Source organism: Chenopodium album, chromosome 12 (genome assembly GCF_948465745.1).
Source record: "Chenopodium album chromosome 12, dcCheAlbu1.1, whole genome shotgun sequence".
NCBI classification, from domain to species: domain Eukaryota; kingdom Viridiplantae; phylum Streptophyta; class Magnoliopsida; order Caryophyllales; family Amaranthaceae; genus Chenopodium; species Chenopodium album.
The window spans coordinates 38,786,108-38,813,978 of record NC_137845.1 but is presented as its reverse complement, the minus strand read 5'-3'; the positions used below and the strand labels follow the sequence as shown (position 1 = coordinate 38,813,978).

Below are 27,871 nucleotides of genomic sequence, written 5' to 3'. Positions count from 1 at the left end.
GGAGGTGATTGGCTTTTTTTTGGGAGCTTTCAATGGAGCCTCATTCTGTACAAAGAACTAATGTTGCTACTAACTCAGCAATTAGGAATTAGGACTAATTTAAGTTGATGATGGTTTTTGTAATTTTGAAACAATGGCACTTCAGTTTCTGGTTTGTAATTTAACTAAGGAATTCGATTTCCCACCCCCACCCCACCCCCCCCCCCCCCCCGATTCCTAGGAAGTGTCGATGATGAATTATGGTGATCTATGAATCTATTTTCCCCTTTTTATAAGGGGCTTTTAGTTGTGAAATGGGTTAAGTTTGAAAATTTTGAATTTGATTTGAATTTTGTTAAAAATTTCATGAAATGTTTGGAGAGAAAACAAATTGAGGCAAAAAGTAAAGCCTCTAAAAAGTTACAGCCAAAAAAAAAGGGAGGGAAAAGAAAGGGCCCTCCAAAAAAAAAAGTCATATGGTCTCCACTAAAAAAGGGACCTTTACTTTTCACACCCTTAACTTTTTTAATTACATACCCCTCTCTTTAATCTACCCCCTTAAAAACTTTTGCCTAAGAGTCCGCAAACTCCCTCTTTGTTGCGAGTAATTCGTAACGGAGGGAGTATTTAGTAAAAAACAATTTTAGTTTAGTAAAAATAATTCCGGTTTATTACAATTTATTTTGGTAAAAATAATTTCAGTTTAATAAATATAATTTTTAATCAGTAAATATTAGTAATTTTGAAGAACATATGTAATAAAAGATCAGTAAAATAAATTAACGGCCTATTCACATTTACTGAATTGAGTTGAAATGAACTGAAATGAAATGATTGGTGCTGAACTGAACTGAACTGATCTGAATAGAGCTGAAATGAATATTTTATTAGAGAAGGAAACTAAGAGTTGAACTGAACTAAACTGATTGGAGTTGAACTACACTGAATTGAATTGAACTAAAATTAAGCTGAAGTAAACAGGCCCTAAATCTAGTAAAATAATTTAAATTCAGCAAAAACAATATTAATTCAGTAACAATAATTCCATTTTAGCAATAAAAAAGTTAAAAAAAACCAAGAGGCTAAATGGATTGTTATCAATACATGCATGCTAACATGCGCCTACATCATTGTAAATTTTTACTGTATCTCATACGGAGTACTTCTTATATACTTTGTAATATTTTCTCCTATTTCTAAGTTGATTTTTTTTTGTTTCTTTTGTCATTACACTATTTTAATGATTAATATCTTTAATTATCAATAAATAAATTTATCAAAAAAATTAATATTTTAAAAATATATTTTGAGACGATTCTAACAAACTTCACAAAAGCTAGTCAAAATAGGATATGTAAATAGTATCAAAAGTCAAAACATATCAATTAAAAAAAAGTAGTCTTACTATGGTAATGCTATACATAGGACTATGTATAAGCATTAAAAATATTCTTGAAAATTGTTTAAATTTAGAAAATCATGACACTGATCTACGCGTGTTTTTATCATGAATTCCTAATTTTATACAATTTTCAAGAATGTTTTTAATGCTTATATGTAGCCATAAGGGCTATGTATAACATTTTCCAAATACTATATATACTCATTTATCATGAGTTTTAAGGGTCTGTTATCTTCAGATTATTTTCAGTTCAATTCAGTTCAGTTTTAATTCAGTTCAGTTTCAATAAGTTTAGTTCATTTCGTAATTTCCTTCTCCCATAAAAAATTCAGTTCAGTTCAATTCAGTTTAGTTCCACTCCAATAAGTTCAGTTCAATTCAGCTCAATTCACTTCAGTCAATCAGAACAGGCCCTAAGATGTTGGATTCTATACATTTTATAAAACTTAATGAAGATAAATTATTTTTATTGAATTCAGATTATAATTTCAAATATAATTTACAATTTTAATGTATATGTGAATGTTAAATTATAATCTTTATAATAATCTATTCAAAAAGTAACTTTTGTAAGCATGAGGTTATCATCCCAACTACCCAGAAAATTAACTCTCTCAAACTAACTAACCCAGAAAAAGTTAACTTATTTTGAAGATTAGCAGTAAACATCAGCAGGTAAACTACTACTAGTACTACTGTCACTGACAGACTCACAGTCATATGATTATCAGAGCTGTCATACTTGCAGTTTCTCAACGGTCGTCGTCAGCAGAAGGCCGTAAAAATGGCGGATCCCCACGTTATTGCTACGCTATCAAATTCCCTGATTCCTTCACTACTCTCGCCAATTCTTCGGCACATTATTTACGAATTAACTAATTATGTGAAATAAAAAAAAAAAAAAAAAAAAAAAGCAGCATATCTTGATAAATCTCACTCTCTCACTCTCTCTTTCTCTCTCCTCCCTCACTCCATGTTCAACCCCTTTTCCCATCCCAACCTCACTACAACACATACACCCAAAATCCCACAAAGCTATGCTTTCCCTCTCCTCAATTCTCCTCTTCTTCTTCTTCTCCACTTCAATCTCTGCTTATGGGTTCGGATCCATGGGTCCCATCTCCGCCGCCTTCGGCCGCGACAACTCATTCTTCTGCGCCATTGATGCCAGCGGTAAACAAGCCGTTATTTGCTGGGGTATGTCGCCGGAAATGACATCGGAGAATTTCACCACTATCCCTCCTATGGCTGCTCTCTCCGGCGGCGAGGGGTTCATGTGCGGCATTTTAGCAAACACCTCGCAGGCATACTGCTGGGATTCTTATGGTACAGGTAATGATCTTGTACCGCCTTTTTATAGATACAATAATTATTCTTTCATTGCTGCTGGGAAAAATCATGTTTGTGCAATTAAAGGGAATTACTACTCGGATACTAGTAATTCCGGTTCCGTTGATTGTTGGGAAGTTGTACATGGATCGAATTCAGGCACCTTAACATCGAAACAGAGTACTCTGTTTTGTGATCATGGTATTGACAATCTTTTGTTTGTTAAGATTGTTTCTGGTGATGGTTTTAGTTGTGGTATTGTTAAAGATGATGAGGACCTTATTTGTTGGGGACCAAGTTCAGCCAATTTACGAGTTTCCAAGATTTCAGAAAATTTTATGGGATTATCGTCAAGTAGAAGTAGTGTATGTGGGATTCTAAAACTTTCAGGAGAAGTCAAGTGTTGGGGAAAAGATGATTCATACTCTGATCCCCCATCCGGCGTTCGATTCGTCGCATTGACGGGTGGTTCTCGTCATTTTTGTGGGATTCGAGCGGATACTCATGGGGTTGATTGTTGGGGAGGATTCAACGCTTCATCAATACCAAAGCGTTTGGGTTTCTTCGCGATTGCTACATCGGATATTGCAGCTTGTGGTATAAGAGAAGAAGATTTGGTGTTAGATTGTTGGTTTATAAATGATGATACTGCACCTGCGGAGTATAATCAGCCTTTGCAGCTTTGTAGTCCTGGATTATGTAGTCCGAGGTCTTGTGATGTAGGAGAGTTCGGGTTCAATGCTAGTGATTTAAACGAACCTGAGTTGTCTAACGTATGCATACGAAAGGATTTGCATATTTGTTCTTCTTGTGGGACTAATTGCTCGTCTGGGTATTTTCTGTCTAGTCCTTGCACGGATAATGCAGATAGAGAATGTACTGCTTGTTCTCTATGCCAAAGTAGTTCGTGTTGGGGCGTATGTGGGCTAGCAGAAGTCGAGTTGAAGAAGAGGCATCAACGTCAAATGCAAAAGATTGTCCTCATTTTGGGACCTTCTATTGCTGGTTTTCTATTAATATTGATTGGTTGGTGTCTTTTCCCATATTTGTACTTCTTCAAAGCAAAAGATGGACCTACAAAGCAATTTAGATCATGTATTGGTAAAAAGGATCCGGAGTGTGATGCTAATGGTGATCCTAATCCTCCGATACCAATTGCACATTGTCCTGAAGAAGCACAGATTTTCCGGCTCTCAGAGCTAAAAGATGCTACTAATGGGTTCAAGGAATTTAATGAGTTGGGAAGAGGAAGCTACGGTTTTGTGTACAAAGCGTTACTCCCAGATGGGCGACAAGTAGCAGTTAAAAGAGCGAATGCAGCTACTATAATTCACACAAATATCCGAGAATTTGAAAATGAGTTGGAGATCCTTTGCAAACTGAGACATTGCAACATTGTAAACTTGTTGGGTTATTGTACGGAGATGGGGGAGAGGCTGCTTGTTTACGAATACATGACACATGGAACGCTACATGATCATCTACATAACGGTCTCTCCCCTCTCAGTTGGACTTTCCGTTTGAGGATTGCAATGCAAGCTGCAAAGGGACTTGAGTACCTTCACATGGAAGCTAATCCTCCAGTAGTTCATCGCGATGTCAAGACATCCAATATTCTGTTAGATACAGATTGGGGAGCCCGGATTTCTGATTTTGGATGTTTAAATTTTAATGAAAAGGATGTCGGTGAAGATATGAAAAACGATGTCTACAACTTTGGAGTTGTTCTGCTAGAGATTCTTAGTGGAAGGAAAGCATATGATGTGGACTACTCTCCTCCGAACATTGTTGAGTGGGCAGTTCCCCTCATAAGGAGGGGGAAGGCGGCTGCTCTTATTGATAGGTACGTGGCTCTTCCACGAAACGTTGAACCATTGCTAAAGCTAGCTGATATAGCAGAGTCTGCAGTCCGAGAAAATTCAAGTGATCGGCCTACAATGTCAGCAATAGCCAATTCGCTGGAGCAGATTGTAAAGGACGGATTAATACTATAGTAGCTGGTAAGATCTGAGACAGCAATACAAAATGATACCTGAATGAGAAGAAAATCACACGAGCTTTTGGTCAAGTATAGCGCGATTACAACTGTAAATGTATCCTGAGCCTCTTGTACATTTATTTATTTGCCTTCTTACATGTCTTTCCCACTTTTCTTGATTCTTCTTCAATTTATACTACACGAAGTGATGTAAATTGAAATTGTTGTTCCATTTGGAATTTACTGTTTTTTCATACAAAATTGAGACAATAATACCCTGTTGTGTAAATTATAGGGCTTGTAACCTCCGTGTTATATATTGATTTCTTCGTGACACTATATCTTACCATTTGATGAAATAAAATTAAATGTTTCGCTACATTGTTCTTAAAATCTTTGCTTCTTAGTGATAAACTGGTAATGCTGATATGTGCAGTGTTGTAGCTTTTGATCATTATATGACTCTTGACATGCATTTTTCTGACTGATCATTCTAGACTTTGAAGAATGAAAACAGTAAATTGCAATTTTTAATTAGAGAGCCGCTAAGGCGAGTGATAAGAATTGATTCTAAGATCTTCTGAAACTGAAACAGAACTGTAACCACTTGAGCTATACCTCACTCTCGTAAATTGCAATTTTTAATTGTGTAGAAGAACATGTTTGTTGTTACTGCTAGTGCAAGTGTTGTGCCAGTGGGAATTTGTATCTGGAATCAAAAAGACAAATACTGAATTACAGATCTACAATACGGAGTATTAGATTGTATTGCCAAAAGTAACACAAATTGCTCCAAAATTCACCCAATTATTTAAGGATAGATGATTCCATGTGTTTTGAGCAAAGACAAAATTGTTTGTCTAAAGTTTGATGGAAGAAAACGGTTTCCCACATAAGCTTAGGCAATAAGTTTAGGCGGGTGTGTTACCTCTTCCTTCACAATTTTTTACTGCTTATGCATTATTAAGAGTGAGCAAAAATTCAGGGTATCCGGAATTGAAACCGAAATCGGTTAGAAACTGGCGGTTTTGAAATCAGAATTGGACCTCATGATTCCAATTTCGGGTATAAAATTAAGGACTCGGTTGCAACCGGTTCCAATTCCAATTTCAATTCTCAATTTTTTAGAATCGGAACTGATTGGATACTCGCTTATCCAACATATATTGAACTACATATATTTAAAAGAACAAAAATATGTTAAATGTATCTAATTAGTAAAATTAAAAATAAAATAATATTAATATCTAACATAAATAAACTAGCTTAATGCACATAAAAATATTAGTATATAACGCTAAAAACGAAAATAAAACAAAAAATTATTATGATTTGTATCTTATATTAGCAAGTATGTATATAAGTGGGTACCTGGAACCGGAATCCGGTGGATCTAATTTCAATTCCTAAATCTTAGGACTCAGTTGCACCGGTTTCAATTCCAATTCCAAATTTTAGGACCCGGTCCCAACTAATTCTAGGTCTGGATCCTAAAATTTTAACCGAGTACCCGGTTTTCTCACCCTTATGCATTATTGGTCTTTCCCTACTTATACAAAATATAGAGTAAGACCGGTTCACTTAACCTTAAAAAAATAATATTAAGGGTCAGTTATGTTCACCTTATTTTCACTTATTTCAGGTGTAATAAATTCAGTTAAGTTTAGATAAGTTCAGTTCAGGTTTAATAAATTTTGATAAGGGTTAACTAAGTACAAATTACAACTAAAATAAGTTTTTAATAAGGTCTAATAAGTTCATATAAATGAAAATCAGATGAATAAAACACTCCTTAAGTAAAAATAATTTCAATTCAATATAAATAAGTTCAGTTCAGCAAAGATAAGTTTAATTCAGTAAAATTCAGTAACTTTAAAGAAGAGAAAAATAATAGAAAATCAGTTTAAATAATTTAAGTTCTGCAAAAATAATTTCAGTTTAGTAAAAATAAGGTGCTGTGAACAGGGCCTAATTGGAAATTATGTTGTTTATTTTTTTTTTATTTTTTTTTACGGTTGTTGTTTGGTTAATGGAAAATGGATATAATAAGTTTCCTAAAAAAAAAAAAAACAATTCCAATAAGGTTAAACATGGAGAAAATTTTCATCATTTCCATTGTTAACTAACAGATTGTGATGTAGGTGAAAGTGTTCCCTAAGAAGAGGTGTTTTGGGGTTTTTTTGGTCCCTCGAGAGAGTTACGTCATTAAGTGTGGAGTCTTCTGTCTGTATCTGCAATATAACAGAGACTCCGGGTAGTAGGAGCTCCGTCTTCAATGATCAAGTTAGAACGTGTACGGAGAAAGGTAAAAAGTGCAGAAAAGGTAAAAATGAGATATTCTCGGATTCTAATCTCCTTATTTGTAGGGTTATTGGGAATTGTACCCCTGCCTAGGTTACGGAAACCTAGGACTAATGGGCTGCGCCATTTAGCGGCGTTCTCGGGAATTTGGCCACGAAGGCCGTCTTTTTTCCAAATAACTGGGAGGGACACGTGTCAAATGGAGAGAGGTCCACTTGGAACCTCTCTCAGGGTTACACATGTCACCTTCTAATAGGGCCACTTGACATGGGTATTTTTACCCAAAACAACCATGGTGCGGTAATTTCTATTTTTTATGCTTTTGTAAAATTTCGATAACTTTTGATTCGTAAATTAGAATAAGGCCTATAAAATATAGTTGGAAAGATATTCAAGTCTACTTTCCAATTCAATTAGAATTAGGTCAAAATTAATTGTATATTTTAAGGTATGTCCGTTTTAGTGAAAGGGTGTCGGTTTTGGGCCGAGTTTAGTGTTTTGCTCATATCTTCTTCCATTTAAATCCGAATTGGGCTTATGATATATCGTTGGAAAGTTTATTTCAATTCCTATCCAATCAAATAATATTTTGATCAAAATTATAGAGCCAAAAAATTAGTTTAGCTCAGTTTTGTGATGTGGACATGAAAAGAGGAAAGTAAGTTATGGTTTGGGAAAATGGGCTAAGAATTGGGTTGATTTATGAAATATTTTGGGTTGAATATGAATTTAAGCACTTCAATGATAAAATACTTGACCAGGCCAATAATGGCGGTGAAATGTTGTTCACATCGGGTTTGGTTTTGGGGAGACATTTTTAGATGTCTACAGACACCGGAGCAACGCATCATGTTACCGTAGAAAACCGTGGTTATTTGATACTCATGAGCCACTCCATCATCAAAAGAAGTTATCACTAAATTAACATCATCCGAGTAACCATGGTTAGTGAGAATCGTGTCTCCCCAAAGTATGTCATCTCCTTCAGTTGGAAGAATATTATCAACCGGTTCGGGTTACCTATGTCTATGGTTTTTGATAATGGCCCTCAGTTTGAGATGCCTCAGCTCAAAAATTGGTTGGGATATCAAGGGATCTCACATTATTTTGCATCAGTCGGTCGACCCCAAGCAAATGGCCAAGTTGAAGTCTTCAACATACTCATCTCAGACGACATAAAAAAGAAAGTTGAAAGAGCTGGCGGCTTATGAGTAGAAGAATTAATTCATGTCCTGTGGGCCGTCAGAACAACCGAAAAGGGGCAATCGGTGAAACCCTATTTCTCATGGTATACAAAGCTAAAGCCGTCTTGCCCATCGAGCATTACGAACCGACTCTCCGACTCATTATACGATGAAGAGGCAAAGTGGGAGGCCATGCGGCTAGCATTGGACACACTCCTGGAGCGCAGGGGCAGTGTCGCCTTGCCTCATGAGATTTACCATCAGAGAATGACAAGAACCTACAACAAGAGAGTACACAAATGGCCCTTAAAAGTTGGGGACTTTGTGCTACGCAAAATGGAGGCAATCGGTAGGGCCAATGAGCAAGGAAAGTTAACTCGTAATTGGGAAGGCCCCTACCGGATCTTTGAAGAAGTAAGAGGCGGCACCTACCACCTGGAAACTCCAGACAGTAGGCGGTTGCCCAGAACTTGGAATGTAGACAAACTAAAAATGTACTACTTCTAAGATTTGTAAATCTTTGTAAATAAAAAGCCTATCAATGAAAAGTTGCTTTTTATTTTCAATTTGGTTATTTATCGCTTTATATGCATGCGTATTATGTCTGAAGCGCCCTGTGCAATGTGAAGACATCCCACTCTTAGGTCAAATATACGCTAAGTTTAAAAACTTAATTAGTGGCTAAATGACCGTCTTAAAAAGACAACATAAGGCCAATGGCCGGATGATATTCAAATTTATAAATTCGTCTGCTCCAACATGAGTATGGCGTCCGGCGACGCCCATCCGGATGAATTCGTCGTAGAGAGCATCTCCCATTTGGGTGGCATATTTCTCTATAAATGCATACAGATGACCGAAATTGATCGGCGTAATTGGCCAACTCATAGCCGTCTGACCTAAGTAATCTAAAAAGAACAACCGTGGCTAGGAGAATCGTGTCTCTCCAGACATCAGCCGGAGACCGAGAGAAGTTCTAACTTAGATTATTTTATGAAATTATGCACTTCTAAAAAGTCCTCCCAATGGGGAAGAAGGACATAAAATGTATAATTGGATTATAAACACCCCAGACGGTGGAAAAACAGCTCAATAACTGCTAAAATCGCCTGGGCTAACGACTTATCTGCCTGTGCGATTAGACGGCTGTGTACTTGGTTTGGGGCAATCACTACTGTGATTGATTGACTCGGGAACATGTCATACTCTTTAAAGTATCAAAAGTTCCCAAGTCAATCAATCAAGATTTGAAACCAACCACATAGCTGCCTAGGGGCAGCCGGTTTGTTAGTTGTCGTATGCTATCAATAATTTAGGAAAAAACTCAAGCATGTATATACATAATTCAAATAGGCAAAAATTGCAAAAAATTGAGAAGATTGAACAAAACCGACTCAGTCAGCATTTTCATTAATTAAGCCGGGCCAAATAGCCGGGAGAGTAATTGTTATACTAGAGCCACAGCCGGCAAAATGATAAATTGTCAATTCATACATTGAAATTACTCGGCGCGCAGGCCAGAAATGCAGACGGCCTAGGCCGAATTGACGAAATAAAGCTTGAATCATTAAGGTGCAAATGGGTTGTCCTGGCCATCCTTCTCGGGCGGAGGAACAACAAAGTCTTTTGGAATGTTCTCTTCTTACTCCTGTTCTTCTCCTCCCCTGCATGTAGCTTTAACTGGCTCCTCGTCCTCAACCTCTTTATTAGCCCAGGCGTCGAATAACTCTGGCTCCGTCTTGCCTTCCTCTCGCAGATAGGACCTCATTAGCATATTGGTAAGCCAAGGACCAGATGCCGTACTCCTTCCCCATATGTAAAGCATCCAGACTATCTTCATCCGATCTTCACAGTCGATCTCGTTTTCTTTGATGAGGCGGTCTTGTTCCGCTCTCAAAGTGACCTTAAAGTTTACCTGGGCTTGGGTCATCTCATTCTTCAGGCGGTTGACGTATGCTCGGAGATCAGCGTTCTCCTTGTTAACCCCCTCTAAAGCTTTGAGATTCCCCTGAGCATTTTTTAGGGTAACCTCGAAGTCACTAGCCTTCTTGTTAGTGGTCTCTAAGGCATCCGTTAAGTTCCGGATGTTTTCTGCCTGCATTAGTTCGAACGCTTTAGACTCAAGATCATTTATGGTATTTTGATATTGAGCAATGCCTGCAAAATCTCTTGCCGCTTTATTTGCTTACTTTAACTCTTCTCGTTTCCGGGTCAATGGCTTCTTCAGCCCATCAACCCGCAGCATGGCTTGTGTGACACAAAAGGTGAGTTACGAACGCACGCGGAAATGCACTTGGAAAAATAAGTGAAGATGTCATACCTCAGACAGGAGGTCCAGGATCCGTTCAACATTGAATGTCTATACGCCAGGGATATCGTCCTTCTCCTTCTTGGGAATGGCTGCAAGCATAGACTTGGCGTATTGCTACACGTCCGGCCACCGGGGGGGGGGGGTTGATTTGCACCATAAGCAAGATTGGGTGAGTGAGCTATATAGGCGGCACCTATATGCTGACGGCTGCCCGACAATCCTTCTGACGTCTGCTGGGAGTGTGATTTCACGCGCAGAGGCCTGTTGGGTTTTAGAAAGTCCGACTTTGCGTGGAACAAAACCCGACCCCAAGAACCGCTCACAATTAATATAACTAAAAGACATAATTAATAACATAAAGAGAATAGACAATATTATCCTTGACGCGCACTTCGCTCGTTCGACGAGCTCTTACTTAGAAAGCCACGAATCCCGCAAGTGCGAAGACCTCCGATGGAAATCCACCCACAACTCGACCCGTCCGGTCTCTAACTTGGAGATTATCCGAGTCAGACCAAAAATAAACCAACTCGAGTTTTAATGAACTTAAAGGTTTTCTCTCTTTGGAGATACTTTATTGAGTTCAACTCAAGTGAAGTTCTCAAATCCCAATACATGGGTAATTATAGAGAATTCTCACAAAACATTCTAATCTCCCATCAATATGGGAGAGCTGGTAAAAATCATTTTTCATTTTATTTTTAATTCAAAAATAAAAGAAAAATAGCAAAGCAATAATTAATCAACAAGTGGCAACAAGGAGGGAGAGGGTAGGTGAGGACCAAAAGGGGAAGAGGGGGACCAAACCTTGATCCTAAAGCTTCCCAAACCACCCTCCCTTATTCTCTCGGCTCCAACCAGCTGCCGCCAGCTGGCGGGCCTTGCCTTGGGCACCAAGGCTGCCTTGCTGGACCTTGGTGCCTTTGGCTGGGCGCCAGCTATGCGGGTTGTTGCTAGCTGTGCGCGCGTGCGGTAGTGTAGACACACAAATGTGTCTCCCCAAAATCAAACCCAATGATGAATACCTTTTGCGTCGAATGATTATCGAATGAGGTGAAAGTGCGAAAGTCAAGTGTTGCGGTTGGTTTTTATTAAATTCTTCCTTTCTGTTTTCGAAAACAACTCTATTTTATGAAAACAGCCAATCCAGTTTAGTTTGGTCCACGATAAGGGTCCAATAATAGTGTAGTTGGATGGGGCTTGCAAAGACCTTTCCAACGATATATTATAAGCCCAATTCCGATGAATAATGAGGAAGTTATGGCCAAAATACTAAACTGGGCCCGGTTTGATCTTTACATGCGGCCCAATGATCTAGGGGAGGGCCCAATATTAATTATTATTTTATGAAAAATACGATTTCAGTTTCATACGGACTTTGCAAATCGATTTTGATTCATATGTGGACTCCGTGTTGAAAGCGCGTAGAAATCCTGGCTGTCGCGAGACGACAGGCCTGTCGCCACGCGACAGGCTTTGTCGCCTGGCGACAAGGTCGGTTTTGCAGCGACAGAGTGGAGTTTTATTCCTTATCAAATTCTACTTATTTCCGGACTGTTTTCTTATAAATAGGGTCCTAAACCTCCGTTTTTATTCATCAACAATCAATCATCAATCAACAATCTACAATCATCATCTCTCTAAAGCTAGAAGCTTTCTCTCTCTATTCTTTTTCTAAACCATCCCTCTTACAAAATTCCGCATTCACGAGATCTAGAAACACCTAGCCAAGTTCGAAGTTGCCTTCGCCCTAAACATGAAAGGTTATAATTTCTGAGGGTTTGGTCCCAAATCTCTATTTCAATTATTTAATTTGATTGTTTGATTTTATATTGAAGTTACTAACGCGTGTATTTTTTCATTAGAAAGAGGCACGAGGCATCAAAGTATGTAATCTTATTGCTTTATTCTTGTAGAAAGCATGTTTAAATTTGTTTAATTCCTAGTATCATGCTTAGGATGTTATTATTGTTTTCTAGTATCATGTTTAGGGTGCCTTTTATTCTTTTCTAATATCATGTTGGTATCATGTTAGGGATAAAGCTTTGATCTTTATTGTTCAGTGACATGCTAGGGTTTGATATTAATCTTGTTAGTATCATGCCTAGGATCTTGCTACTAATATTATGCTTTAATATGATTATGATAATTATGATGATTATGATTGTTATGGTGATGATGATTGTTATTATGTTGCTTGATATTATATTATTGTTATTGCTTGATCACGCCTCTCTTGCAGGTTTAAAGGGAATTTGTACTTGTAATCACGCTTAATAAGATAATTGATAATCTTGTTTAGGGCTAATATGATTATAATTCAAGTGATCACCAATAATAGTTTTGTCTGTGCATTAAATTCAACCAACATAGATAAACAGGTTTAGGGTTAACCTATTGTTTGTATGTTAGTCAGAAAGCGCACATGAATACGAGAAGAATGAAGTAGAGGCCTATTATTAGGGCAGGTTCAATCTCTTTTAGGTTGGATTTGTACCTTCATCCCCGAACCCTATTTGGTTCAAGACCTTTTGGAGTTGACGATCTCCTAGATCGTTAAGGGGTGTAATCTTCACCTTGTGAATGGTTTACAAGTTCCTAAAAACTTGTTGGCGACTCTTTTGCTCTAGCTTCCTTCCCTTTGGACGCCACTATGCTTAAGTGTATGACCACAGTGGAGTTCAAGCTTGGGGTTAATGGCTTGAAATATTCCCTACAGTTTTTGGCGACTCCACTAGGGACGATTTCTATTTTAATTCCTGAAATTTATTTCGGCAATGATTTAGAATGAGCGGATGAGACTCGAAAAGTTCTAAGTATTTCATGTGCGTAATTTTGATTAACATTATTGTCATATGTATAAAAAAGATCCTCATTGTATAGACCATCCGAAATGAGTCAAAAACATAGGATTTTTACACGTATGAAATTTGAGAAATATCTTTCACAACTAGAATTGAAATAACGCTGCGAAATCTGGAAAATTCTAAGAACGTAGATACTTGCCGAGGCATGTAGGAACTAGCGCCTAGAAAAAAGGGCTTGTCGCCTGTAAAGTGCTTCTGTCGCCTGGCGACAGTTTTGTCGCTTGGCGACAGGGGTACTTTTGCGGCGACAGTCCCTGTAGTCTGGCGCCAGGTTCTTCCAATACCGAGCCAGAACTCTGCCTTCGTGTTTTGACCATTTCTAGCACTGTTGGCTCGATTCTACTTCCTGATTGAGTTTTTCTCACTTTTCTGAAACCTATATGTGTTCTACATATGGACATAACCCTCTGGGGGTTCACGCTCCATCTACCCAATCGAACGCTCCTGGCAACGATGGGTACATCCGAGTTTGTGAATCCACCAAACCGTGGAAGCAAGTTTTTAACTTGCGAGGTCCCATCCACTGGCGCCAACCCTTCCAAAGGTAAGGCTTCCGCGCGGTGCATCCGGACTCATAACCATGGAACCTCTTTGACTAACCCATATCCCGAAATTTAGAGAACTAGAGCCATGGTTAGGTTGCAAACTCATTGCATCATGTTGTGACTACTTGACTATTTGTGTATTCTTTGCTTGTGCATACTTTATATGTGCTAACCGTTTGTTTGACTTGTGTTTAAGTCTAAATAAACCAATTAATGACTAAAAAGGACTTTGTCTAATTAAAGGCTAATGAAGTAATTAATCTGACTTAGTACGACTTTAGGCATGTCCCCTTAGAGTAAAATTACTGTAAACAGTCCCATATTAATGTTCCAGCAATGGCGCAAGAGTTTGGGCTGTGGCGCCACAGTTTACTACTTGTCGCCTGGCGACAAGTTTGTCGTCTGGCGACAAGCTTCAAACTGTGGCGACATTTCGATTATTCCGGCGACAGTCCAGTTTCTTACTTGAGTCATCACGACGAGTCTAATTAAACATTCTGCTACTCAATTTAACCAATTTGTTGATGGCTTTAGCCATGTCTAAGTCCTTAATTGAGTCTAGGCACTTAGTCCCATGGTCATACACAAGAGTCAAAGCATGTCACATACACTCACTAGTGTTAGCACACACTTTATATAGTCACCATGACCATGTCTTAGGTTCATGCATGAGTCGGTTTTTTCTTTCATTTGAGGTGGGGGTACATGCTTTCCCCATATCACAATATTCATTCTTCCTACTTCCTTCCATCTATTGCATGTTGAATAGAGTTGAGTCAAATAATTAACAATGAATCTCCCTTAATTTCTCTTTCCACAGTACTTGGTCAAGGAGAGAAGGACGATTAATCAAAGACAACACCTTTATTCAAATTCAACTTTTTGATAAGTCAATCGGTCGAAAAAGGAAAGCTAATAAGATAATGGCAATTCAGGAAGAAGTCAACGAACTCAAGGGACAAGGGGCTAACATTGCTGAAATGTTGAAGAATCTGACTTTCCAAATCAATGACCCTGTGAGACAACAACAAATGGAGCTCATCCATGAAAATTTGAGAAAATTGTCCAATGACTATAGATTGTAGGGCATTAGCTCACAAGGGGTCTCGGTGGACAAGGATCTTCTTCCGCAGAAGTTCAATGCCAACGACATCCCGAAATTCAAGGAAATGGATAACCCTTATTTTCATTTAAGAGCTTTTGAAACTGTAATGAATATTAAGGGAATAGACAAGAGAGCTTTTCATTATGTGTTTTCTCTATCTTTAGAAATCGTTTGTCAGCAATGGTAATTTTCTCTTGATAAAGAGAAAACCTCTAGTTGGGAGTTAATTGTAAATGCTTTCATTGATAGATATAAATGTAACATTCAAGTCGAAACTGATCATAGGGAACTTGAAATACTTAAGCAGAAAGAGAATGAAGGCTTTACTTCCTTCTTTAATAAATGGAGGGAAACTTCTGCAAAGATGGTTGAGGTGCCTAGTGAGAAAGAGTTCGTGAGGATGTTCATCAAAAATTTACAAGAAAAGTATTCAAAGCACTTAAAATATCAACACAACTTGAATACTTTCAAGGCCGTCTATGACATAGGCATCGAGATCGAAGATGACCTCGCAAAGCAAAAAGCTGCTAACAATAGTAACCACAGTGGCCGGAAAGGAAAGAAGAACGACAATCTTTCTTCTTCCGAAAACGCCCACTCTAGTAACAATGTTAGTACCTTTGATCTCAGTGAAGTCTTAGCCATGGATAACCAAGGATCTAAGAAACAACTAAGGAAAGACTTCACCCCCATTGGGATGAGCTACGATACTGCTTTCGACCGACTCCATGCCAAAGGACTCATTACTCCCATTGGACCTATTCAAGATCCCGCACCTGAGAAGAGATTGACTAGTTGGAACCCAGATTCACATTGCAAGTACCATCAAGGTAGGGGTCATACTACTGAGAGTTGTTAGAAGCTAAAAGAGGCTATTCAACATTTGATCGATAATAACAAGCTTCCTATACCTCCAGTCGGCAAGAAGACCGAGTGATGATAAGACACAAGACAAGAGGCAAGCGTCAACGACAAGATTTCATGACCACTTTTTCTATTTCTTTTTCATTTTCCCTTTCCCCAATGAGTCTAGTAATAGGCACCTTCTTCCTTAGATTTTTTATTTTGTACGTTTCTTTTCTCCCTTTAATAAAATGAGCATTTGTTTCCTTCCATGTGATCATTACATTGCATTGCATTCATTAAATACAAAAAAAAAAAAAAAAAAAAAACGTCGAACTAAGCACAAGGTATACCAATGATTTGAGGTACCCCTTGTAGCCACATCATATCACCTTTCACCTTTCAAATATACAATCTTTTTTGATAAACCACTTTGAGCCTCACCTAACGATAGGCCTTTCTTTTTTCAACCCATATCTACCTAACCTTGGGATGGGATGGTGTGCAACTTATGCAATTTTCAAAGAACAAAAGCTTGAGTGATTTTACCTAAAACTCAAAAATTCAAAAAGCAAAAATGATAAAAGTGTACAAAAGGGCAAGTGTTCCAATGTCTTTGATATGAAAATGTCTTTGATATGAACACGTCTCAGATTGCGTTTCTTATCGAGTGCTCGGTACCGTGCCTGAAAAACATGAATGCCAAGTGAGTGATAGACCGCATGATCGGGATTTCCCACGCTTATAAAAAAGAGATTTGAATTTGAAAAATGATAAAGCAAAAAAGAGAGAGTAAAATATAAAGAGTTCAAAAGTGAGAAGCCTCAAGCATCATAATACAAAGATTCAAAAGCAAGGTTGCACACCTTGGGGGGGGGGGCTTATGTATGGTCTTGAGCCTTTATCCCTTTCTTCTTCAACCTTTAGCCTAACCACGTTACAACCCTTAAAAGACCTTTTTGAGCTATACACACTTGTGCGAGGTTTGGCTAGAGCTATGTTCGGCCTGATTCCTAACGGATACGTAGGCAACCTCACATCGAGGTGCGGCCGTAATAAAATGCATTCGCATTCACATTCACATTCACATTCACACATCATGATCATATCAAGGGATCTCCTACGCTCATCCCTATCTTCTTAGAGCTAGACTTGGGGGTTTGATCCTTACATTATTAGCTTACCTAGCCTAAGAGTCACCACTATTTGACTCTTCTAAAAATAATATTTTTTCCATACACTTAGTCTTTGCAACCTAACTTTAGTGTCACTGTCACACACTACACAAATACATGACCAAATAGTCTTTCCCTTAGAAACCCTTTGTCATGAAATCTTAACACAACATTGAAGCATACTTTGTCATAACAAAATCACTCATCATTGCATCACAAAGTATGAAGTGCTTAGCCTCCGTACCTAAGTTACCCAAATACTTTCATCATTAAGTCAACAATTGAGATAGCCTAGGATGAGTTAATCCTTGCACCTTGAGAGATAGTATCAAACAACGTTTGACTAAGCTCATTCAACATGTACCTTCAAAAACTTCACTCCGATTCTTTTTCGCGTCTTTCTTTTTCGGGGGAAAGTCGGTACCCTCCACAAAAATGACGGAAAAATTTGTTGCTTTTCACAATACAATGCACACACGGGTCATGAGTCACACGTGTCATTTCACTTCGAGTCGAGTCAACCTCGAGTCAATCACCGCAAGTCAAGTTTATACCTTGAGTCGTGTCAAGTCAATGAGTCAAACAACACTAAGTCTTAGGTCAACCCTAAAGAAAGATAAGCAAAGTCCTATAGTCAAATATAAATGCAGGAGCATCCCAGCAAGCAAAAACATTCCCGGATTTTTTCGAAAAACCGCGAATATGACACATGAGATTCTTCCAAGATGAGAGGAGTTACATAGATCAATAAATTAGAGATGAGGAGCTTTGATTTACAAAATATTTGAGAAGATAACACGAGATGGGCGGTCTTCGACAGCGTTCGCTAAGATTGTGGAGGTTGTCACCAAGATTTGAGAAGATAGCACGAGATGGGCGGTCTTCGACAGCGTTCGCTAAGATTATGGAGGTTGTCACCAATATTTGAGAAGATAGCACGAGATGGGCGGTCTTCGACAGCGTTCGCTAAGATGGTGGAGGTTATCACCAAGATTTGAGAAGATATCACGAGATGGGAGGTCTTCGACAGCGTTTGCTAAGATTGCGGAGGTTGTCACTAAGATTTGAGAAGATAGCACAAGATGGGCAGTCTTTAACAGCGTTCGCTAAGATTGCGGAGGTTGTTACCAAGATTTGAGAAGAGCGGTTCGTGATGAGGCGGTCTTCGACGGCTTTTGCTATGATTGGGAAGGTTGTCACTATGATTTAAGAAAAAAGCTTGAGGTATAGCAGCAATGATCGAAGACGTTCCCTAGGACGTGGGGAGTTGTCAAACAACTAAAGATGGCTACAACCAGAGTTATCTTCAATCGTGTTCCCTAAGATGTGGAAGATGATCACAAAAAACTGAAGATGGCTACGACTAAAGTTATCTTCGATCGTGTTCTTTAGGATGTGGAAGATGGTCACAAGCGGCGGAGAATGACTACAAGCAGAGTCACCTTCGATGAAATAGGAGGCAACTACAAGCAGAGCGGTCTTCAACAAATGCAACAAACCGGTTACTTCAGAGACGTGTACTCGACGGTGCAAGATACGCATTTCTTAAACTCCTTTATTTGTTTTAACTAACGCTAGTTTGCAGGTATCGGTGTTACAAGAATGATTTAGGATCGCAGAACGTTCTGAATCATTCTCCGTCCCTATTGCTACTTTGACTTTCGTTTTCGAAACTTGCATTTCTCCAAACTCAGTCAAAGTGGGGGCTTCTGTAGACACCCAAATGTGTCTCCCCAAAACCAAACCCAGTGATGAATACCTTTTGCGTCGAATGATTATCGGATGAGGTGAAAGTGTGAAAGTCAAGTGTTGCGGTTGGTTTTTATTAAATTCTTCCTTTCTGTTTTCGAAAACAACTCTATTTTATGAAAACAGCCAATCCATTTTATTTTGGTCCACCACAAGGGTCTAATAGTGTAGTTGGATGGGGCTTGCAAAGAGCTTTCCAACGATATATTATAAGCCCAATTCCGATGAATAAGGAGGAAGTTATGGCCAAAATACTAAACTGGGCCCGGTTTGATCTTTACATGCGGCCCAATGATCTAGGGGAGGGCCCAATATTAATTATTATTTTATGAAAAATATGATTTCAGTTTCATACGGACTTTACAAATCGATTTTGATCCATATGTGGACTCCATGTTGAAAGCGCGTAGAAATCCAGGCTGTCGCGAGACGACAGGCCTGTCGCCACGTGACAGGTTTTGTCGCCTGGCGACAAGGTCGGTTTTGCAGCGACAGAGTGGAGTTTTATTCCTTATCAAATTCTACTTATTTCCGGACTGTTTTCTTATAAATAGGGTCCTAAACCTCCGTTTTTATTCATCAACAATCAATCATCAATCAACAATCTACAATCAACAATCATCATCTCTCTAAAGCTAGAAGATTTCTCTCTCTATTCTTTTTCTAAACCATCCCTCTTACAAAATTCCGCATTCACGAGATCTAGAAACACCTAGCTAAGTTCAAAGTTGCCTTCGCCCTAGACGTGAAAGGTTATAATTTCTGAGGGTTTGGTCCCAAATCTCTATTTCAATTATTTAATTTGATTGTTTGATTTTATATTGAAGTTACTAACGCGTGTATTTTGTCATTAGAAAGAGGCACGAGGCATCAAAGTATGTAATCTTATTACTTTATTGTTGTAGAAAGCATGTTTAAATTTGTTTAATTCCTAGTATCATGCTTAGGATGTTATTATTGCTTTCTAGTATCATGTTTAGGGTGCCTTTTATTCTTTTCTTATATCATGTTTGTATCATGTTAGGGATAAAGCTTTGATCTTTATTGTTCAGTGACATGCTAGGGTTTGATATTAATCTTGTTAGTATCATGCCTAGGATCTTGCTACTAATATTATGCTTTAATATGATTATGATAATTATGATGATTATGATTGTTATGGTGATGATGATTGTTATTATGTTGCTTGATATTATATTATTGTTATTGCTTGATCACGCCTCTCTTGCAGGTTTAAAGGGAATTTGTACTTGTAATCACGCTTAATAAGATAATTGATAATCTTGTTTAGGGCTAATATGATTATAATTCAAGTGATCACCAATAATAGTTTTGTCTGTGCATTAAATTCAACCAACATAGATAAACAGGTTTAGGGTTAACCTATTGTTTGTATGTTAGTCAGAAAGCGCACATGAATACGAGAAGAATGAAGTAGAGGCCTATTATTAGGGCAGGTTCAATCTCTTTTAGGTTGGATTTGTACCTTCATCCCCGAACCCTATATGGTTCAAGACCTTTTGGAGTTGACAATCTCCTGGATCGTTAAGGGGTGTAATCTTCACCTTGTGAACGGTTTACAAGTTCCTAAAAACTTGTTGGTGACTCTTTTGCTATAGCTTCCTTCCCTTTGGACGCCACCTTGCTTAAGTATATGATCACAGTGGGGTTCAAGCTTGGGGTTAATGGCTTGAAATATTCCCTACAGGTAGCGAGCTTGCTAGCATTGGCGTGCTAGCATGGCGCGCCACGCACCAGCCAGCACTGCTTGCAGGCTCGGCTTGGTGCGTCACGCATGCTAGCTGCCATGCGAGGACCAGTTGCCCCTAGCACTCGGTTTGCTCGGGGAATTCCGATGATAGGGTTATTTTGGTAATTGTTGATTAATTGATTTTTACTGTCTCGTCTTTTATTAATTGGACTCGACTTGCAACGCTCGGTCTCAACGCTCGTAGCTCGATGTCTGACGTCAATGTTCATAATACTCGAGCGAATCACTAATTCCTTTCGGATTAATTCGTCATGACGGGTCGTTAGTTTCTTGGGTGTGACTCGAAGGGTTCATTCAAGATTAAGCTGTAATATTAATTATACATTAATATTACTGATCGGAAGCGACCTCCAACTAGGCATTCCGATCACTTGACCTCACTGAATAATTAGCTTTCTATTAATTCCGAACATTCTATCGGAATAATACACTTGTTCGAAGGACACCATTCCTATCAAGGCCAGCCCAGCTCAGGCTGAGTATCGAAATGGTTAGCTGTAGTTGTTAGGCCTTTGAGAAATGGTTAGCTCAGGCCTTTGAGAATCTGCAAGCTATCGTCGCCTGTAGTTGTTGCGAAACCAGCTGCAGTCTTGGGTGGCTCGCCACCTTTCGGTACCGCGTGGGCACCTGACTTATTCCCTAGATCAATGCCTAGGCCGAAGCCCTTTAGGTTGATACTCTTCCCTTCGATATTCAAGCAGCCCTTCCCAAGCAGAAGCTCAGGAGCCGTCTGTGTAGAAGACATCTTCTGAGCCTTGGCAGAGCTAGTGACGTAGCCATTCGGTTTCCGCTTGATCAATTTCTGAAAGGATCGAAGAGCTCCCTTGCCTCCATCCTAAAACACCAAACGAGATATTCTGCATGCAACTGGTAAAACCCGCATCTAGCAGAAAGTTGAGATTAAAAGTTCAAGGCATTATGGGCAGACGATATATGCCTATCCCCTGGCTGCTAGTTCTGTCTTTTGTTTCTCCGCCTTGTCCTTGCGGATTTGGGTTGTAGACCGCCTAGGAGTCTTGTCATCTGAAACCATTTCTCTACCAGTTTCTGCAAAAGAACCGCCTGTTATCACACTAAAAGAGAAAAATAGACAAAAAAGCAGTTAAGCGGTATAATAATTGCAGGGTGCATGTGAAACGTACGTCTATCAAACATGGTACTTAGGCCACAGGCGGACAAGAATGCCTTGTCCTTCAAGCACTCATGCTTTGGTATCCAATTTTTTGGCACGGCTATGAGTTCCCCTGTTGAGAGGGGAGTAGTGGTCTTTTCAAAGAAACCTGATTCGATTATCTAAGGTCATATGGTACTTAGGGTATGTGGTCAAAGTGTACCACGCGCGCTAGCTGCCTAGGCTGTGGCTGAGATAGTGCATGTGAACAAAGGCCTCCCAGCCGGGGTGAAGCCCTTACATTTCACAGGTGGTAATGTAGCCCAAAATGTTGACCCAGAAGTTTGGGGTCAACTGCCACACGCCTAGGTCATACCCTTTAAGGATGGCCTTTACTACGTGGTGAAGAGGGAACCGAAGACCAGCCGAAAATGCGCCTCATAGTAGCCGAAGTATTTGTTGGCGTTTGGCTGGTCGTCTTTCCAGGCAATGGTGCCAAGCTTAAACGGCACCCGAATCCTATGCAAGGGCCCGTTTGAGTAAAAAGTCGTTAAGCCCCTTCTCCATGTTTTCTCTATCTCTGGCTAATACATGGATCCGAGGGGATCTCCTTCATCGTTCCATTTTTTCCTCTCTCTTCTGTCTCGCTATCCGCAAGCGGCGTGAGAGGATCGTCACTGTCTTCCTCTGAGCTAGATCTAGAGGCGGCCTCCTCCCCGTCTCCCTCCTAGGAGACTTCATCTTCAGACTCCATCTCTTGAGAGCCAACATTGGAGACGACCTCTTCACCGTCTCCCTCCTCGAACTCAGCTAGGATCCCTTCACCTGGGGTGCTAGGGGTGACAAGAGGAAAGTCAACCAACATGTTATCTCCTTCAGCCGGCGTGACTTTGTTAGACGGTACTTCTAATGTAACGTCTCTCCTTCGCTGTCTTTGTTTAGTTCGAGCCATTGTGTCCTGCACAGACACAGAGACGGTCGATTTCGAGGATGTACAAGGCTGCTCCATACGCCCAGAACCGACATCCCCAGTCTTAGACTCACCTGTACCAGAAGACTGGATGACTACTGACCTAGGCTGTGCCGTGTGTGTTGGTGATGAATCCACTTAATGAATGTGAACGTAGAAACGGAAAAAACAAGAAAGAGCTGAGAGGGGTAGAGACGGTACCTTAAATTATGACTCTGAAGGGTTTTAGGCGTTGACCGGCTGTAACAGGAGGGCAGAAAATGAGGCAACTGTTTGTGTATAGCACAGGCGGTCGTCAGAAACTCTCTCTCTAGAAAACTTTGACTTTCTCTCTCTAGACCTTTTTAGAAACGTCCAAAATGTGGGGGCTAAAAAGTTGTATTTGTAGAGGGGTAAATTTAGGGGCATTCTTGTAATTTCCTAGGAATATGAAAGGTTAAAACTGTTACACAGTTAAAACTGATTCACCAGTAGTAGAGTGGCAAGTGTCACAGATGCCACATGGCACGTCACGTCACATTTATGAGGGGAAAATGTTTTGGGTAAAAATACCCATGCCAAGTGGCCCTATTAGAAGGTGACACATGTCACCCTGAGAGAGGTTACAAGTGGACCTCTCTCCATTTGACACATGTCCCTCCCAGTTGTTTGGAAAAAAGACAGCCTTCCTGGCCCAATTCCCGAGAACGCCGCAAAATGGCGCAGCCCATTAGTCCTAGGTTTCTATAACCTAGGCAGGGGCACAATTCCTGATGACCCTATAAATAGGGAGATCTCCCCCTTTTTAGGGGGATGTTCATTTATTACATTCTACCTACATTCTCTCACATCAGAGAAAACACCTGATCTCAGAATCTGAGAAGATCTCATTTTTACCTTTTCTGCACTTTTTACCTTTCTCTGTACACGTTCTAACTTGATCGTCGGAGGCGAAGCTCTTAATACACGGAGTCTCCGTTATTTAGCCTGTACAAACAGAAGACTCCAGACTTAGTGATGTAACTCTCCCGAGGGACCAGAAAAACCCCAAAACAAGATCCTAGGCATAATACTAAATAAATTAACAACAATCCTAGCATGTTACTAATAACTAAATCAACGCGGTATCCTAAGCATGATTTCTTTCAAGACAAATAATTAAATTACTCACTTTGATGCCTCGTCTTTCTTGTTACAAAATAATACACACGTTAGTAAACTTCGAGAGAGTAAAATCTATAAAGAAAATAATAAATTAAATGATATTAGGGATAGAAATATATATTTGGGTCCAAACCTTCTGAAATATCAATCTTTCAAGTTGAGGTTGAAGACAATAGCGTCGAGTATGGCTTGGAGTATTTAAATCACGCAAAGGACATATGGTGAGTGATTGGGATATGTTTAGGATGTGTGTTTGGACTAAGAACATAGAATTTAGGAATTTCGGGTTAATTAGATTATGACTTCTAACTCTGTTTCTCTGTGTGTATGTATCTGTATCTAGCCATCTCAAAATCGGGGGAAACGACCTCTATTTATAGGAAAAATAGGACCAGACGATCAGAAGAAAAAATCACTGTATAACTTTCATCGCAACGCATCAAGATTGTTGCATCGCGATTACCCTTATCACAGCTCGTTGGGCGTAATGCGTGGTGCTGAAGAGTAAACCTGGAAAAATGCTTGAAAGTTATAAGTTATCCTAGAATTTCATTATGGTGCGACAAGATCTTTCGCGTCACGACAAACTCATCGCTGCGCAATGATTTGTAGGATAGAAAATACTTATACCGAGTTTGTTTCTGGTGGTTTATCGTATGAAAAGTTCTATCCAACCTTAACCTCTTGATCTTTATCTTCGAAATGGGATAAATTAGAAGATTTTAGAATATTCTAGTAACCTATAGCTATCTAGGGTTAGGATTATGATAACATATGGGGCATAAACGGGATATTTAGACCTCATACGAGCACTTGTACGGACTAAGGTGAACTCTGGTACGGTTTGGGCCTAGTTTAGTATTTTGGCCATAACTTTTGATCCATAACTCGGATTTAGGCTTAAAATATATCGTTGGAAAACTCTTTTATTCAAGCCTCATCCAACGAAACAATAATTGGACTGATATAATGGAACAAAAACATTGCTTTAGACGGATAGGTCATTTCTGGGCTAAAAAGACACAAAATGGATACTTTTCAAGCTAAAGGGCATGACAAGGATATTTTTGGGCTTATATTCAAATATATTAGGCTAGGAAAGATTGGAAAACCATACGTGACCCGTCACTCTTCACCAAACTTGCTAACAAGATTGTGAAAAAACATTCATCACTGGGTTTGGTGTTAAGGAGACATAATCAGGTGTATACAACAAGGTTGGTTGGTTAGGTAGCATTTTCGAGCAAAAAGTGTTGTTTAATAATTTTAAAAAGTTTTTATTTAAAGTGTTTGGTTAGGAGCTGTTTGAAATAACTTTGGAGTATAAAGAGTTTTTTTTTGTTGTTTTATACATTGAAATAGCTAATTACTATTAACTATTTACCAAACACCCTTTTACACAAATAGTCGATTATACGCTTGCTAGTCAAAACTGCTAATGCAAACAACTAACACCAAAAACTAATTGCCAAATGGGGCAATAACCCCTTAAGCGGTGGTCACAATGGGTCAACATAAGTCTATATCTCGAAGATTTCAGTAGATTCTTTGCTGCTTGGAGTTTCAAGCTATATTTATTGCCATAACTTTATTCATTGTACTTTGCTTGAGAAAATAAAGAATGAAGTTTGCTCTAGAATCCAATGTTTGATAACTAATAAGTAGTCATCAATTGATAGACCTTGATTAATTCTCTCTGATTCCTTTGTTGTTTTCATATGATGAGGCACTCTTATAAGGTTTAGTATGCCATGATTTTTAGTAGATAAGGTGATGTTTGTTTTGTTATCTATCTTAAAAAATTTTCCTTTTCAAATGCTTGCAAGATGTATTGTGCTTACTTTGTGAGTTCAATAAAATGCTACATACCAAAAAAATCTATATTACATTGGACTTATTATTTATGCAAGTCAAGAGGTGAGGATTGTGTTGGGAGCGGATTCTAGAAGTCTACAAATTAGGAAATGATCAATCAAAGGATCAATTATAGAATACAATATTTGACTTCACATACATAATAAGGAAATAAGTTGAAAAAGGAAAATATGTATGGTAAAAATATCAACGGAATCATAGCTCATCAATCAAGGATTTGATTGGTATAATCAAGAAGTCAACAATCAATTAAAGATCTTATAAAATCAATTAAGACCATAGAATTAATCAATTAAAGCTAATTCTGGAAACAAATCACTTGATAAACGTAATATTATCCATGCAGCGGTCTGAACTGAGTACGGACAGTACGGACTTAACATCACCTTTCTAAGTAAGTCGACTGCCTTTCGAAGCCTTTCTAGGGAAGGGAACTTCCCTTCAATGGGCAAACCATTTGATGACGCGTAATGAAGGCTTGGGGAAACAAGCACAATTACGTCCCATGACTGAAGGAGCGAATCAAGGAAATACCAATCAACTAGTCATCATTTCCTAAAAGATGAAAATGCCAATTAATATTGTCAACATTACAAAATAACGAGGATTCTTCAATAATTATCTTTATTAGATTTTACAAGTTATTATAAATAGGATGCTATTTGTAATAGAATTCATTCATACACTGTCTAGTACAATTTACAACACTTTTATACTAAAATCTCTGATAGTATTTCGTCCTTACTCAGAAATGCCTCCCTTACTTTGATCTCTGTTCTTCGATTTATATTTATTATGTTCCATTATTTTATTCCTTTTAGCTCGTTCGTTTGGAGATTGTGTATATTTTCTTTTAGCAGATTTGATAATAAAAACCCCTTAAAACTTTTAACAAATTGCTAGAAACCCCTTTCTAAGATTTGTCCAAAATAATTTGGCACCCACCGTGGGGTTTGTAGTAATAAGACTTGCTAAAACCTTTAAACACAAACCCAAATCCAAGCCAAAATGTCCAGAAACAAAGGATTAATTACCATGGCCGACATCTATGAGGAAATGAATTCCTTGACGAAAACCCTACACTTGCAAAAGGCAAAATAGAAACATTGTTAGAAGGAAAAAGCCAAACAAAAGCCAAATTAGCTTAACTAACTCTTGAGATAGAATTCTTGAGACATTAAGTACACTTAATGGCATCAACAAATTTCAATTCAAGATGTGAAAACAAAGATATTTTCAGATCTTGTGATCGTACCCCACCTCGCACTTTGTTTCATAAAAAAATTGGGGAATCACAGTCTGTTCTGAGTAGGGAGGAGTCAACTTTGAAAAAGATAGTAGGTTATCATGTCAAACAATTAGAGGAAAAGATCAACAAGATCCCCGGTGTTCCTCGGCCAATCAAGGAAGAAGCCGACAATAGTTATGCCGATTCACCTATTGTCGAATCCATTGAGCTAGTGGAAATTCCAAAGCAATTTGTCATTCCAACATGCCAACTTATGATGGTAGCCGACAATAAAAGATGATGACTAGCTTTGTACCACAAAATATTCAAGAGGCGATTATGTGTAAAAGCTTTGGAGCCACATATCCAACCCTTACTTGGTTTATTAATTTACCTAACTATTCTATTAGATCTTTTGTATAAATGATCAACATGTTCAAAGTAGATTTTGCAACTAGTTGCCCGCTCGAGAAACAATCAAGTGATTTATACCATATTAGACAACGAAGTGATGAAACACTTTGGAGTTATTTGAATCACTTTAACAAGGAGAAAGTAAATATCTACAAGTGTGACATCCCCATTGCAATTGTAGTATGGTTCCCACCTGTTCCGAGTCCGAGACCAGTTCCAAAATCATGGACCCGGTTCTTGGGCCGGGTCCTTGAATTATGACCGGTACCTGGTCTTGCTCACCCCTAAATGAAAGAGAACAACTTAGTGAGCAATTGAACTTTGCTCAAGGACAAGCTGATGGTGCATTAGACATGTGTGTTGTAAGTAGAAACTATAAAGGTGTTAATGCAACAGAGATCAAGCCGCCAAAACCCCGAGACTAGGTACAATGGCGCAAGAGATGTGCATGTGAAGTTAATAACATCCTCTTAACATGGAGTAGTACTTTAATTTAGATATGTCAACTGGGCGAAAACCTAATGTAAACACTACGATCATGAATCTTTTTTATTATGCTAAACTGTGGAGTTGCAGGAGTAGTACTTTAAT

General features: G+C 38.8%; 1 pseudogene; it reads left to right on the top strand.

The window, feature by feature from the left end:
- The first annotated feature begins 2,100 nt into the window (after positions 1 to 2,100).
- Positions 2,101 to 5,013, top strand: LOC145572370 (serine/threonine-protein kinase-like protein CCR1 pseudogene; annotated as a pseudogene).
- The last annotated feature ends 22,858 nt before the right edge of the window (positions 5,014 to 27,871 follow it).